The sequence below is a fragment of the Aulonocara stuartgranti genome (assembly GCF_965226115.1).
Source record: "Aulonocara stuartgranti genome assembly, chromosome: 3".
In the NCBI taxonomy this organism is placed as follows: Eukaryota; Metazoa; Chordata; class Actinopteri; order Cichliformes; family Cichlidae; genus Aulonocara; species Aulonocara stuartgranti.
In genome coordinates this window covers 66,217,587-66,233,527 of record NC_138941.1, presented here as the reverse complement: position 1 = coordinate 66,233,527, position 15,941 = coordinate 66,217,587, and the positions used below count along the sequence as shown (strand labels likewise).

Sequence of the window (15,941 nt, the reverse complement as noted above, 5' to 3'; positions counted from 1 at the left end):
ACCCCAAAGCGCTTTACACTACATTCAGTCATTCACCCATTCACACACACACTGGTGACGGCAAGCTACATTGTAGCCACAGCTGCCCTGGGGCGCACTGACAGAGGCGAGGCTGCCGGACACTGGCGCCACCGGGCCCTCTGACCACCACCAGTAGGCAAACACGGGGTTAGTATCTTGCCCAAGGATATTTGGCATGCAGCCAGGAGGCAGCCTGGGATCGAACCACCGACCTTCTGGTTAGTGACTGACCTGCTCTGCCACCTGAGCTACAGCCACCCGATGAGCGCTCAGTGAATCTGCGTTCGACTACTCCGCCTAGGCTGCACTGTCGAGCGCAGATCCACTGAGCGCTCAACACAGACAGCATCGTCAGAAGGAAGAGCGCAGGGCAAGCTAGCGAGACAGAAGTTAAGCTCTCCTTGCAACATGGACCTCCCCCACCCTCATTCAGATCTGGCGTTTGGAATTATTTTGGTTTTCATGTGACATATTGCAAGAAACTCCGTCCCGGGTCTGGTCCGTGGATCGGGTTTCCCCGAGGCGTGGGCGTCTATAACCAGAGTTTCGTCTTTACCCTATAAGATTCAAAATTATTCTTAAGTAACACTCAGCAATATATTCTCAAGTAACACTCAGATATGCCGTGTTGTGGCCATTTTTGTTGAATGTTTATAAAATGCAATTTGTATTCATTTTTGTTTTTTCTTTAAAGGTGTAAGAATATTCTGACCTGGTTTTGTTATGTAAATTTGTAATTAATTTTATTGGAGAAGCTTTTGGAAAGTGATTGGTTTATTAGCTTATGGACCCTCCCATTAATCAAGAGATTAAGAGCACCCTGGATGGGAGTGGTAAAGAGGTTTTCGTTTTTTGTTTGCCAAATGTCAGATGGGAAGACGGGAGGGTTAGAAAATGATTTTTTGACCACTTTTGAAGTTGTTAAAGCAAATTAAATTAGCTTTCGTTTAATTTTAAGTTTAAAGAAGTTATTTGGTTGATTTTTGTTTATAATTTTGCACGAAATAAACCACATATGATTTTTAAACAATGGAGTCAGAAGTGCGTTCTAAAACAAACCTCCCGTTGCCACCCACGGCCTTTTTTTGGACTTTTTTGGTGTTTGGAACGTAAAAGGCCGCGACATGCCGTCAGCGGGTTAGTTACGACGTCGGGAGCAGTTAGGAGAACAAAATGATACAGAGACTGTTCAGGTTGCTTTCCCAAAATCAACTCAAAGTTTTATTCTTCTGTGCAGCGGTATTTATAGGCAGAAAGTTCTTGTGTCAACAAGTTTCAAGTTAGAACCATATAAGGAAGGTCCCCCCCACTCTGAAAGAGGCCTTCTACAATCGTATCTCAACACACCTTTGACAGGTCCGTTCAACACTAGACAGTTAGAATCCTTTGTTCTACAATTGCAGTAAGATGCACTCTCAAGGCCTATAAATCTTATACAGAGGTCTCCTACATCCGTGAGTTCTGACACAACCCAGATGGTCTTCACATAAACATCTTCTGCAAGGGAGTGATAAGTAAAAGAGTGATTTGTTGGTGTTTTCCCTCCAACCTTAGTATCTACTTTCACACCATAAAATCTTGAGTTGACAAAGCAAGAGAAAATGACGGTTAACATAAAGAGCCTTGTTGAGTCACAGAATCTTCTTGTCTAATATCATAAAAACAAGTACCCAGTACATGCTCCCATAATACTAAAATATCTAACAGTTATGACCCTGAAGGTAAGCGAGTCATGGACTAAAGTAAAACAGTATGTTGGATGTGCCATGCAATGCTCAATTACATGGGTGGGAACTAGTGTGTTAGCGCAGTTAGCTCGTTAACGTGTTGGCCATCTAGCCCCATGCACGGGGCGATCGACGGTAGCTCGTTAACGGAGATTTGCCGTGTTGTGGCGTTAAGGTCATTTCAACGAGATTAACCTGAAAGCACTAGTGGGAACACAACGAATATGACTATACATATGATATACATTTCTGTTCGTGTAGACAGCAACAGATATGATATGATTTTCAACAGTTTATCATAGTTAATTGACCCCATTTAATTGTAGGCTGTCAGCCGGCAGACTCAGACGATCTCTTTTTGCAGCAAAAATAATAACTGAAGTGAGATAAATTCATCTTACAGATATTACAGATATAAAACATATATCGACAAAGTTTCACTTTGAGCACATAATTTGCAGTTTGCACTTGTTATTATGATAATCAGCATATTACAAAATTACAAATTGCACTAATATTGTATCATGCATGAAGTATTGTGATAATATTCTATCATGCTGTGTTTTGACATCCACACCACTAACATCCATCTATCTCTGTCTCCATAGTGTCCAAGATAAGATGTGCGTATGTTAAGCACCTTTGCTTAGGAGGCTTCCAGTGGGCACTGTAGTTAGATCCCTGAACCATGTTAACTGGCTCCCTCTGATGTGGGAGAGCAGCAACTCTACAATAAGCCAATCCTGAATAACCAAACTCCTGATACGATCCGCTATCATGTACCACAGGCTTGATTTGTTCCTGTGGGGCCATCACCTGCAGGAGGAGGCTTGGTGTTCTGATGCTTTGTGGGCTGGGTGGCAGTCAAAGGCAGACGCCATGGTGTCCAATCCCTTAGATGTGGCACTCTCATTTCAATTTTATGATCAAATATACAAGATTTAAATCTATTGACAGATATGCCATGTATGATATATTGACATAAAACTGTCATTTTAATAACTTTATTTTCACTCTCACTGTGTTTATAGGAAGGTATTAAAATTTTAAACAGGGACAAAAATGACATGAGCAAAAGATTTACAGACAGTGCCATGTCATCTTAAAGTGTTATTGAGAGCAAGCAAGCAAACACTTGTTTTTAAGGAGTAATTTGGAGTTGAAATATATTTGCTAAATATAAAATCTCCACTGTGTTCTCTCCTGCCTTCAGGTGTCTGTCTAAGTGGGTCGTCATTACAACGGACTCATTTTAAATGAAACAGATATGATCTCCTGGTAAATGGACTGACTTTTTCAAGTCTTATTGACCACTTAAAGTGCATTACAGCAGAGGACTGAATCACTGACCCTCCAATTAGCGGAAGACCTCCTGAGCCACTGTTATTATAATTAATGTAATTATAAGAAATTACAGAAATAGTGCTAAGCGATGATGACCACAAGGAACAACCAAAAGGGACAGAAAAAGCTGCAGTGAAATCAGTGCTGGGAGGAGAAGTAAAGTGCTTCAATCAGAAAAGTAACAGATGCCTCATCAGAAAGTTGGGGCTGTGCTGCTCAGAGCAACATCTGACCTGCTGATAGACTGCTGCTGCTGTAAATGCTGTGTGCTGCTAAATGAACTGGTCCAGGCATAGCAGTTCACTGCACTGTGGTCCCACTGTGAATTCCAGATGACAGCACTAATGGATGATCCCAGGGTGCAATCATCTCTATCCCTGCTGCCCTGTTCAGCAGATGGGCTGTAATTCCAATTCAGACCTCTGAGGCTGAGAGCTCCTTAATTCAGACATGCAAAAGTCATGATTATATAATTTCAATTGATGTAAGGAAAAAGAGCCGTCCTCCAAATACTTTCCTACAATTACATTTGACAGTTGGTCTGGAGGATTAAACCTAAGATCATGTTTGCCTCCATCTGTGTATCTATACTACTGTATGAGTATGTTCGTTTACAGTCGCTGGAACAACCGTGTTAACACAATTAACCGCAACATCACAGAATAGCCCAGCAGCACATAACCACTAGCAAGATCCCAGCATGCCTGGCACATTTTTTTCTTTTTCTTTTTTTGCATGACTCAGATCCCAAAACATATTATTTTAGGCATATAGACCTCAAGTGTGTAACTTAACTCAGATACACAGAATACTGGCAGAGAAATGTCATGTTTCTGCTTAATGCCAAGCTGCTCTACCCATTCGGCCAACATTTTCTCTCCAGCTTCTCAAATATACCGTTAGGTAACAGTTACCAAAGTTAAATGAGTTCAGGTTCACTGATGGAGCTAAGTTCAGGCCTCTGAAACAGCAGTGTTTCAAAAAGAGCAGGCGTAAACTTCAGACTCAGTCTCACCGCTGCTGTTTTTTATTTTTATATTTGCTTTGATATGAAGCATTTAACCTTGCTAGCTTAGCTTACATAACCTTAATGCATGATCACTAGCAATTTTGGGAAAGAGAATTTAATGGATTCAAGTTCTACCATTTTTTAGGAGGATTAATTACATTGTATGATACCTTAATTCAAATAATAATTAAAGCGAGTTGATTAACGCGCCGCTGCAGCACACCCCATGACCCTGACCCACATCCCAAACCAGATGTTGAATGCCTACAAAATATAAGGATGTTTAAATGTAAGAGAAAGCAAAGAGGGAGATGATACTTCAATTTAAACCACAAACATGTTTTCACACTTCGTGCACAACATCTGATCCAGTCTTTGTTGAGAAGTTGACTTCGGCAATGAGCTAGTGCAAGATGAGCTGGCCTGAACGTGTTCAGGGATTTAAGCTCTAAACGCACAGATAACAAGTGGTGTACTTCCACCTGTGATTGACCTGCGCGAGTGTCTTACTGTTCAAGCATCCAGCCACAGGGGAGCTTGGCTGCAGCAGAGCCTGAACCCTCTGGGGAGCAGGGTAACAGAATCGCAGGCTTATACAGATATCTACACAAAGGACAAGCTGGCGCTGGCAGGTGGCCCCAGCATAGATAAGTGTGTTTTCTGTTTTGGGGGAAAGGAGGCGGGGGTGTGAGTGAAGGAAAGACTGCTCACTTACTGGCCTGTTTCCTTCTGAGAGTGATGATGCCTCCCGTGGGTGTAACACGCAAGGAGGTGGGACTCTTGAGTGTACTGTAGACATGCTTATGTCTGCGTTAATGCATGAGAGCCTTCCCCCAACCCCAGCAGTCTTTTTTTTTTTTTTTTTTTTTTTTGCCTGTCCCATTTGGTTCTTTAGCCATCAGGATTGTTGTCTGAAGACCAACAAGGATACCCAATGGATTTACTTTGCCAAATGGATCTTCGTGGCATTGCCGTATTGGTCCATTTGGTCGATCTTTGTTTTTATTATTTATTATATTTTATTTTCAGATGTTACAGATGGGACAGACATGAGTGAGGTATAGGAAAGGGAGAAAGAAAGAGGACGGAAAGGAAAAACAGAAGGGGAGAGGGACAGTGAGAAAGGGGGGGAGAAAAAAAATAAAAATCTCCTGGATCACCTGTTGAGAGAAAAATAGAAAACAAGCAAAAAAAACAAAGCAACATACTAAACACAACACCATCGCATTAATCTAGCTAAGTGTAAACAGCAGTAAATACTAAATATTCAATGTTGTTGTGCAGCACGCAGGACAGATGTGCTTCGAAGTAGTAGCCAAGAAAGGTGTAATTTGGGTCTACGAGCAGTGAACACCCGTGTGCATACCTGTGTGGATCAGCGCGCTTGTATTCCAAAGGTTTCTCCATGTAACGATCTGCTAGGGAGTGTGGGGGGGCCACAGCCCCATCCTCCAGGGTGTGAAGCGGGTATGGAGGAGATCAAAACTCCAGACATCCAGAGGCCCCCAGAACACAAGAGACCATGGAAGACCAACAGAGGGGCAGCCGTGCCACTGTTCCAGTAAGAGTTGAGGAGAGTCCCAGATGAGGGTTCACTCAGCAGCCGCGGAGCAGAAGCCAGGGGGAGTTGCAGTGACGCGCCCATGAGCTCCGCCGGCCCCCAGCTGTGCCTGAGTGACCGAGCCCCAGGCCGAGAGGCCGGGGGCACCCCACCTCCGAAGGGGCCCGAGCGAGCCCCAGGCTCCAGGACCCGATAAGCGGCCGCCAAGGTGTGTACCTGGACGCCCACCCCCAGACACAAAGAACCACCAACGCACCGACACCTGAGGGAGTCCGCCACCGGCAGGGGAAGTGGTGGTGGGTGGAGATAGGCCTCCAAACCTTGGAGGGCCTGAGGTGTCCCCAGAGAGGTGGCGTCTGATACCCAACCTGACATATAGACACAGACATACAGGCACACACAGACACAAACATTCATTCCCACCCTCATGCTCTCATGTGCACTTACTCCACACTCAACCAACGTGGAGACAGACATAAAAAGACGCTGTACACACGATCACACTCCCCAAGCGTACTCTACAAACCGGGTCTAGGTACCCTTGCCCCTGGAGGGGGGAACTGCACCCAGACCCAGGTGGGTCTGGGTGCAGTTCTGTACTGTACTTTTGAGTTAAAATATATATTTATAATTTTAATAAATGACAAATTAAAAAGGCATGAACATTTTTTTGTATCGAAAAAATATCGAACCGTGAATTTTGTGTATCGTTGCACCCCTAATATATATATATATATATATATATATATATATATATATATATATATCATAATAATCTGACAATACTATAATATTGTCCATATTATATTTACATTATCACAGTGAGATGACTTTGGTCTCATGAACAACATTAACTGATTGTTATTTACTAACTAATCTTAAACGACTGTTCAGCACAGAAATGAAGCCCAACAATCATGTTTTACAGTCCCGTGGTCTCAGCCTCAGATACTCAACTAATCAAAGTGATGTCATGACAAAAATGAATGACCAACAAAACATTTTTCTCCTTCATTTCTGTCAAACAATGCTGTATGTAACGTGTCTCGCGGTTAGTATCATGGTTGCTAGGCTACCTGAACAGTGCGACGAAGCATCCCATTTCACAAGCCTCTCACTTCCGCACTTCTCATATGACCCTGCCATAAAATTCTAAATATGAATGGAAAACTGATTGATAATATCAGTGTGTGAATGTGTGTGTGAATGGGTGGATGACTGGATATGTAAAGCGCTTTCGGGTCCTTAGGGACTAGTAAAGCGCTATATAAATACAGGCCATTTATCATAATATAATTAGTATGATACAAATGTATAATCTATTTTCCAAGCTGTTGGTTACGTATTTTAATGAAAATAAAAAATAAAAACAGGAAACAGGAACAATTATTCTCTTCACAGTTTTTACCACTTTTAAACACCTGCTGAGAAACAACAACAGACTACAACAAACTGGGGGTGTTTGTGTGAGTAAAACTGCGCGACCACATAGCTGTCATCTTTTGTTAATGCAAACTGGCACCCCTCCCCACAGAGGCCAAAGCAAGTGTGTTCTCACAACGCTATTTTTAGCCAAGCAGCAACACAGTATGAAAGTGTTTTCAGCCTATGGTTCACTAGAATCAACAGCAGGAAACTGCTGCTGTGGTTTTACATGCAGAAGTCAAAATGATTCATTGTATTAAAGGGACAGTTTTTCACCCTGAACACACAGTTAAAGACTTTTAGTCTGTTCATATGTCTCATTATACGCCTCACATTCACAACAAATTCATCCTGGTTACATCCTGCTGCCAAAAGTAGATTTAGAAGATACACCTGACCTGCTTTCAGACTAACTGCTTAGTTACAGCACTTCTAAAAGTCATACCACACCTGACATCTGGGCCATACAAGGTCAGCCTATACCATGGTCTAGATTATTAGTCAAAATTGACCAAAGTAAACTGCACATTTGGACCAACCAATGCTATATTGATATTCTTCAATATAAATATATTTTCATATATGTTTATCATGTAACAGTTGAACCTGATCTTGAATACATGCTGTACAAAAAAAAAGAAATAACAAGAAAAATGATTAAATAAATAAAAATAATGGCTGAAAGGTTTAGGAGTTTCAGCTCCTTAACATGTGACACCCTCTTTTCAAACAGACCAAACAAAATGGGACAATTGACTCAAAGTGTCAAACAAACAAAGTGTTTGTTACTGATGATGTGACACAGGACAGAAGCAGCTGAATGAGGTGTTCAGAGACCTACTGTCTGCTTAAGTCCAGCTAAATGTAGTCAAACTGATTGGATAGAGATGACTTATCAGCAGAGTTGTGTAGTCCATTATTGTCCAATTTTTAAGCTATGAAGACCAAAAAGGGGTTTCATGAAATCAGCAAAAGTCAGCACAAGATCTAGAGTGTGATTAGGACTTGGGCTCATTTACATTTCGATAGAAGCCAACTGAGTCGATCAATAAATAAAAAGTTGAAAATATTAAAGCTGTTACACATATATGTTGGTTGGTTGATCAGTAAAGTAGAGTGGAAGATTTCTGCCTCTTTCTCAGCCTGTGTTTTTTTGATAGAACTGCTAAATGACCAGCTCACATGGGGAAAACAACTATTCCTGGAAATGAAGTTTAGCTGCCTTAATTATCTGTGGAATTCTTTATCTGTCAGGCATTGGGAAGGCTCCCTGTGATTATCTGGAATCCATAGATTGCCTGACAATTTGTCAAAAAAGAATAATTTAGTGTTGTTCTTGTGTCTAATGTTTTTTGAGAGATAATGACTTGGAGCTCTGGATTTGTGTCTCCTCCCAGAATCAAACTGAGACTCTATCGCGTGTTAGATAAACGTGGAAATCATTACAGTGTAAGGCCACTCTGTAGACATGAACCATGATGAAAACAATCACTAGCAGACTTACCTTTATTTTGGCTTTCTTTCACCATGATTTCTTCATAAGTGCTCTCACCAGTTTGAGTAAACAGCAGCTGGATCACTCCCTGCACAATAAAGGACACACAGAAGACATCAGTGCAGGCAGAACAACTCATAGCAAAGGATATATATTAATGCTACTGCAGAAATATTTAGACAAGAAACAATTTGGATACAAAAAGTAATTGAAAACACTGGAAACATGACTGTTCATCATCAGGATTAGTGTATTGAGTCAGCATGTCAGGATACTAAAAAAATATAAACGTTTCAAACATTTCAGAATTTTGAAAATAGACACAGACATAAGCTGAATTCAAAATATTGGTGTCACATTAATATGAAGGAACAAGGGCACCCAAAGGTAAACTGTGAATAATACCAGAGTAAATGAATTAATGAGCGTATTCATGAGAGTCATTATTAACTTGTCTGTCTTTTTAACCCCCCTGTGTTGAAACACCTGCAGCTGAAGTGTTTTCTTTCTATCAGAAACAGGATGCTGGACGACTGCAGAGCTGTTAGCTTCAGTTAACCACAGACCACAAACACACAGTCCTGTACAGAAATGGTAACGGATAACACGCAACAGCAAACTTTAAAGACAAACTCATATCATATCTGATTAAAATAATCAAGGTGTTACATTTTGGACAAGGAAGCAAATAAAAAAAAGTATGCATCAATGGAAATGAAAGGATAAATGTAAACTAAAACAATTCTTGTTACATCACACATTTTTTTCACTCGCATACTCCATAATGTCCTCATCCATTATATATATATATATATATATATATCAACCGTAATCACAATCAGCATCAAACTTAAACCAAGTCAGAAAGACTTTTGCCAAAGGAAGCAATTCTAACAACTCAGCAGTTATACATTTTATGTCTTTAGGTTTTTGTTTTTTGTTTTGTTTTTTTCAGTGTTTAGTAGTAAAATGTATGCAAACTTTTCAAAATTCTTAAAGTTTGCATTAACTGGGCGGTGGCCTCTTTGACAGACAGGTTGCTGATGACACAGGCAGTAGGCTGTAGCTGTGAGCTGTCTGCTACCTAATCGGAATCCCCCGTAGTGGACCACTGGACTACTGTACCGTCTGAGCTTTTTTAATGCAATTTCTATTCTGGCCAATAATATGGCTGGTGTGTAGTTAACTGTACTACCAGACTATTCACAAAGTCTGAGCTCCAGTTTTGGTGGTTAGTTAGCAGCCATCTGTGTCTGACCACATAATATCAATGTATTTAGCTTAAAACAAAGCTTTTCTAAATACAAATTATTCACTTTTGGTTGCAAAAACCACCCCTTTCCAACAGTGTTCCAATTTTCTAAAATAACCCTTCTCTTCTGACAGATCTGATCTCAAAACAACAAGAACTAGACCATGAAAAAAGAAAAGAAAAACCCAAAAAGAATGAACATTACCTCTGCATTGCTTGATTGGATGTTTTCGACAGTGTGATGTTTTGATGTTGCAGTATGTCATGTTTTCTTCTGCTGAAATGAACCAAATTTAAGATCAATTACTGTAAAAATTGTCACTGGAAATTTACTCAAGGAAAAAAAAAACATTTTGTCAACATTCCTACATTTTAATGTATTGTAATAATTGTTGTTATTGGTGTGATTCAAAATGGCACCTGTGGTTGGCACGCCATCTACCGCTCTCTCTTATTTGTCTCATTTTATTGTTTTTAGCCAACGTTGTACAACATCTCAGTTCCACACTGTCTTGCGATTGCCAGATACTGAAAAAAGGCAGCTGTCTATGCGCAAGAGACGCAGGAAACGGGGTACCTGTGGAGGTCACCTCGCTAAGCTGAGACTCTGGATTTCTTACCTTCCCAACAATCTTCACTTCATTCATCAATCTTTTCCATGAATCCTGGTGCCATGACGTGGACCCTGCGGACTCCTGGTTGGTTCCCTTTGTTGGCTCTATCAAGAGGAGCCCTCTTCAATCCCTGCCTCTTCGCCATTTGCATTGGTAGGGAGCGACTTTATCCAACATTCGACCTGTGGCTCAGGTTGTTGGTGCAGGGGAAGTCTCCGACCCAGCTCCCCTCAGGTTGGGTTTAATAAATGTCAGATCAGTGGCAAATGAAAATGTCTTTTCTTCCCATGCATTGGATTTCCTCTGTCTGACAGAAACTTGGACTTCACCTGGTGAGTTAAGCACCTTTTCTTAACTACTGCCAGCTGGCTTTGCTTATTTTAGCGCTCCGAGATCTTCTGTTTGTGGTTAGCTGTTGTTTTTAAAGCACACTTCGCCTTTAAGCAGCTATCCTCAAGAAGATGCTACACCACCTTTGAACTTTGTTTGTGTGAACTGGGCCACTCGCTGCTGTGTGCAGTGGTTTAACTGCCTCCTAAATATAATAATAATATTTTTTTTATCTCGGTTCTCTGACATTCTTGCTGACAGTGCTTCACAATATGACCAGATCCTGCTACTCTGTGATTTTAATATTCACATCTGTTGCCCAGGGAAGCCCCCTGGCTAAGGACTTCATGGACTTCATAAACTCTTTTCATTTTATTTAATCTGTTAAGGGTGGCACTCAAGAATGGGTTATTTGTCTGTAACTTACATGTCGAGGATGCTACATTCTCTGACCATGTGCCCATTTTATTTATCACTTTCACTATATTTCTAAACACAGATCACGACCCAAATTAGGTTAAAACCCAAGGAGAAGAGATGTTTTTAAACAAGTTTTGAAAACAGCAAGGGATGGAGCCTGCCTGACCTCCCGACGCTCGCTGCTCTGGATTTATAAAATGTCTTTGGAACATTAAAAAGCACCTGGTTTGCTCCTTGTTGCTCTTGGTGCTGCTCTTAAACAGGTTGCACCTGTCCAACGCTGTTGAGGCTTCGGCTCAAATACAGCAGAGCATTTTTCTACACTGTTCGATCAACTTGAATCCAGTCGTTCTAAGTTGTCCAGCTCAGATGGATTACTCTTTCATCTGGACTGTCATGGTCTGGGTGAGTCCTTGGGTTTTTCCACTCAGTCACAGTTCCACCCCTGGGCAGAGTCGCTGCTTTCCTGCACGTCTCCACACCTGCTGGCAATTGAGCTGCCAGTACTTAAGACCAGCGCTCACCAGTCCTCTTCCTCTTCGCCAGGTCTTCAGCTAACCACACTATCCTGTTGTCTGCTACCTCCATCTCCTGGCAATACACGCTTTCATCCTGAAGCTGGTTTGTGCTTGGCAGCTCTTTGTGTCACATCACCTCTCGGATTCACTCACCTGCTTGCCCTCCTGTCACAGTACTCAATCGGGCCAAAACTGCTCACTCTGACCACTCACTCCTTCTTTGCCATTCCTCCACCTGCCAAAAGTTTAGAGCCTCCAGGTCATGTTTCCCGCCCCGTGCCCCTGTACATATCCCCTCGTCACAATCCTCTGGTGCTTTTGTAAATCAACTATTTCTCATAGTTTAGCATCACTCCTGTTTACCACCATAATTGAAGTCCCATGTTATTTCTCATAGCTCACAGTATTTGTCAGGCCCTAGAAAATAAAGTTCTGTTAATTACACTCATCCTTGCCTCTGAGTATGATCTGCATTTGAGTCTGGTTGTCGGGTTCGGCCTCGGCCGTGACATGTACTATGTAAATCTGTTCTTGATGTTGTTGATTATCTAAGCTTTGGAATGATCTCCCTTTTCACATCAGTTTCAGTGGTGGTCTTTAAATCCAGGATAAAAACCATTTAAAAACTATGCATCTATACAGAATGGAAAATCTATACACATGTACAATCAGGAAGTCTCACCTTCAGGTTTTCTGTGGACACATCGTCTCACCACCAGAACCAGTAACACCAGTAGAACCACAACACACACTGATCCAACACATGACAACACATAGAGAACAGGAGGAGAGAGTGATGGAGGAAGAGTGATGGAGGTGGAACCAGGAGGAGAGGTGGATGTAGGAGGAGGTGTGGATGTAGGTGGAGGTGTGGTGGTGTGATTCTCTAAAATAAAGCAAACACAGTCATTAAGTTGTCGTCACATTGTGAATGTTGAAAGCTGCAGAAACACAGACAGGTGAGTGTGTCACCTGTGACAGTGATCCAGCTGGATGGAGACTCTCCATGACCGCTGATGTCACACTTGTAGAGGCCTTCATCAGACCTGGAAACATGCTGGATGGTCATGTGACCTGTAGGCTGCTTCCTGATGAGGGAGCCATCTTTATAGAAAGCAGCTGGGAGGTTGGAGGGAGTGGTCTTTGTTTTACAGAGCAGAGTGACGTCATCTCCCTCCATCACAGGGAGGACAGGACTCTGCAGGATCACTGATCCACCTCAACACAGAGACAAACTACAGCATTTCATCCATTTACACACAGCTTCATCAACACTAACTCCACACACTCAGCTTACCAGTGACTGTCAGGTTAACCATGTTACTGATGGGACCCTCTCTGGACTCACACCAGTAAACTCCACTGTCATGAGGCACCATCAAAGTGATGTTACAGGAAGAATCAGCTGGCTTTCCCCACCCATCTCCACACTGAGTCCTCTGTCTTGCATTTGTCTTTCTCCTCAGAGTCCATCCAGCAGAGTTGTTGTCGTCCTCACAGCTCAGAGACACAAAGTCTCCTTCAAAGAACTGAGAGCTGCTGGGACTCACAGTCAGACGAGCTGTGAGGGTTAAAATAACAAACCGACAATGTGATACAATAATATAAAAGGTGTTTTCTGGGTTACTTATTTCATTTAGTTTTATATTTGAGCTCCATAGTGAAACATGAACCCAATCAGGTCATATCAGTGAGCATTTCTCAGGTTTAAACTGTGACAGAAGAAGGTTACTGACCTTGGTTTGTTGAGCAGCTCAGCAGTGAGATCAGAACTAAAGAGAAATGACACTCAGGTTGATTTGAGGTGAACATAAAGAACAACTCCACACAAACAGCTGACAAACACACAAAGTTGTCTCTCTGATATATCTGCTCATTTTCTATTTGATGCCAAGTTTGAAGAAAAAAATGATAAACAGTGTTTAAATGGTGGAAGGTCCATCCACATCCATCCTCTTAACGACTTAACCATGAGGGAGAATAAAAGTATTTGAGTGGCCAGTAGAAAACATTAATCACCAGCTGATGTTTGGAATGACTACCACTACACCTCTGTGACACTTGTACCGTTAAATATAATTTATGGATCACTTAGCTTCATTAACATTTCTCAACAAATCCAAACCTTTCTGGAAAACCTGTATGGATATTAAAGTATTTGCATAGGTTGGAGTCTTCACTGCTTTCTAAACAAGTTTGATCTAAAATATAGTTCTTACAGTGATCATAATGATTACAATCATGTGAACTGAATACACAGATTTTATAGAAAATATCCACTACTTATAACAACCCAGTAAAGTCATGTGTCCACTGTGCAGCTGTGTTGATATAATGAGTGAATGGTTTGATCTTTTCACTGCCTGCTGTGTTTCCTCGACTCCTGAGCAAAGATAAAGAGTCAGTTCAGACCTGCAGTTGGTCCTCGTGGTGTTTGAACTTGAATTCAGCCTGATTTGTTTTTCATGTCTTCTCCTCCATCATCAGTTATCAGGAGAGCAGACAGTCAAAGTACAAGAATTCAAACAAACACAGAGATTCTACTTACAGAGCAGACACAGCACAGATGTTTCCTTCATCGTCCTTCTCACTCATTTGAGCTTTTTTTCTGTCCCTGACACCAAGTAAAGCCCGCCCTCTTCCTCTGAGCAGGAGGAAGAGGGCGGGCTTTACTCGCCTCTGAACATAAATCACTGAGACCCCAACAATCAAATGTTTTCCTTTGAGTGAGCACTTGGCGACAGTGGTAAGGAAAAACTCATTTAATAGGAAGAACCCTCCAACAGAACCAGGGTCAGGGAGGGGTAGACAGCTGCCTTGATTGGTTGGGGGTGAGGCATAGAAGATGGGGCAAAAAGAATTGCTGTGGAAGGATGCCAGAGATTGATAACGACTAAATCGATATTAGATATTAATGTGCTGAATTGGAACCACAAACTAATGTGAATCAAGTTTATCTGTTTTGACACATCTAAAAGTGCTGCAGCATCAAGATAGCCCCAAATAACCTGATGCTTTCATGTAGGAGTGCCTGTAGCTCAGGAGGAAGAACAGGTTATCTACTAATTTGAAGGTTGTTAGTTTATTGGTGTTGGGTGGATAAAACCATCCGCGACACTCTGAGATCCCGCACCGCTGCCTACAACACGGGACTCGCGGCGGGGGACATGTGTAACATAGTTAATTAGAGTTGAAGTTAAATCCCGCTAAATGGGACATTGGTCCCACCTACTGTTGAAAAAGTCACCCTGCAACATTCACAAAGGGCAAGGGATTCTGGGTAATTCTCAGAATAATGGAGGATTCCTGCGAGGTAAGGAATGCACAAATGTCGTGGGGAGGAAAAATAATATCGCAGGCTGTTAAAGTAATACAGTCTGACCCGATTATTTTTGTTGTTTATACATCATTTGTTACGGGTCATTTCTCCAGTCTTTATGTTGAACTGAGTGCACGTTTATGTGAGATTTATTTATTGGGAGGAGAGGAAACAAAATGGAAGCATAGTTAGCTAACTCTGTTGTTGTTTTCCCGTTTAGATTTTGTGCTGATTGCCCACGACATTAAAAAGAGAGCATTCTAACCATTGCCTTTTTGTTGTGAATGCAGCTATGTGACTGTGCCACACTGTTTAGAGAATTTACATTGTTTCATGTACAGCTTTAAAATATATTTCTATATTCCTTTCATTTGGGAAATTTAACATGCAATGTTAATGGTGTTGAAGTTTTTCTATTTTGGTTGTATAAATTAACCACTATACGATCACACTGCAAGTGGAAATGTAATCCTGAGAATAATGGAGGATTCCTGCGAGATTTTGTGCTGATTGCGCACGACATTAAAAAGAGAGCATTCTAACCATTGCCTTTTTGTTGTGAATGCAGACCAGAGAAGACCCTACACAGAGGTCACATTGGTGCCGTGACTTGTTCGTGACGCTGCTGAATTGGGCTGGTGTCTTCTCATCGCAGCATCATCGTGGAGCATCAGCTTCCTTATTGTTTAGCCTGTTGGGTAACGGAATCAAACTTTGGGGACTGTTGGACATACTTTTATATTGGCTTTGTATATTGCCATATTGTATTAAGTCCACCTTAGCTCTATTAATATCCTGCTAGATATGGATCTAAGTGACTCTGATGACACCCCAAATGTGACTTCCCTTGTTGTGGGTAGGGGTAGAGGGTTCACAACTGTTCCTTTTTCACTGGGTGACTGTCGG

At 41.6% G+C, this 15,941-nt stretch overlaps 1 protein-coding gene and 1 long non-coding RNA gene across 2 annotated transcripts in view; both read right to left on the bottom strand.

Annotated features, from left to right (window-relative positions):
• LOC309695608 (uncharacterized protein) overlaps positions 1–15,941 on the bottom strand; it is a 40,395-nt gene that overhangs the window by 10,695 nt on the left and 13,759 nt on the right. The window lies entirely within an intron of this gene.
• On the bottom strand, positions 13,018–14,333 carry LOC309696460. Its single transcript, XR_014273500.1, has 3 exons — positions 14,265–14,333; positions 13,453–13,488; positions 13,018–13,277 (listed from the first exon to the last, which is right to left on the bottom strand). It is a non-coding gene; the product is annotated as an uncharacterized lncRNA (long non-coding RNA).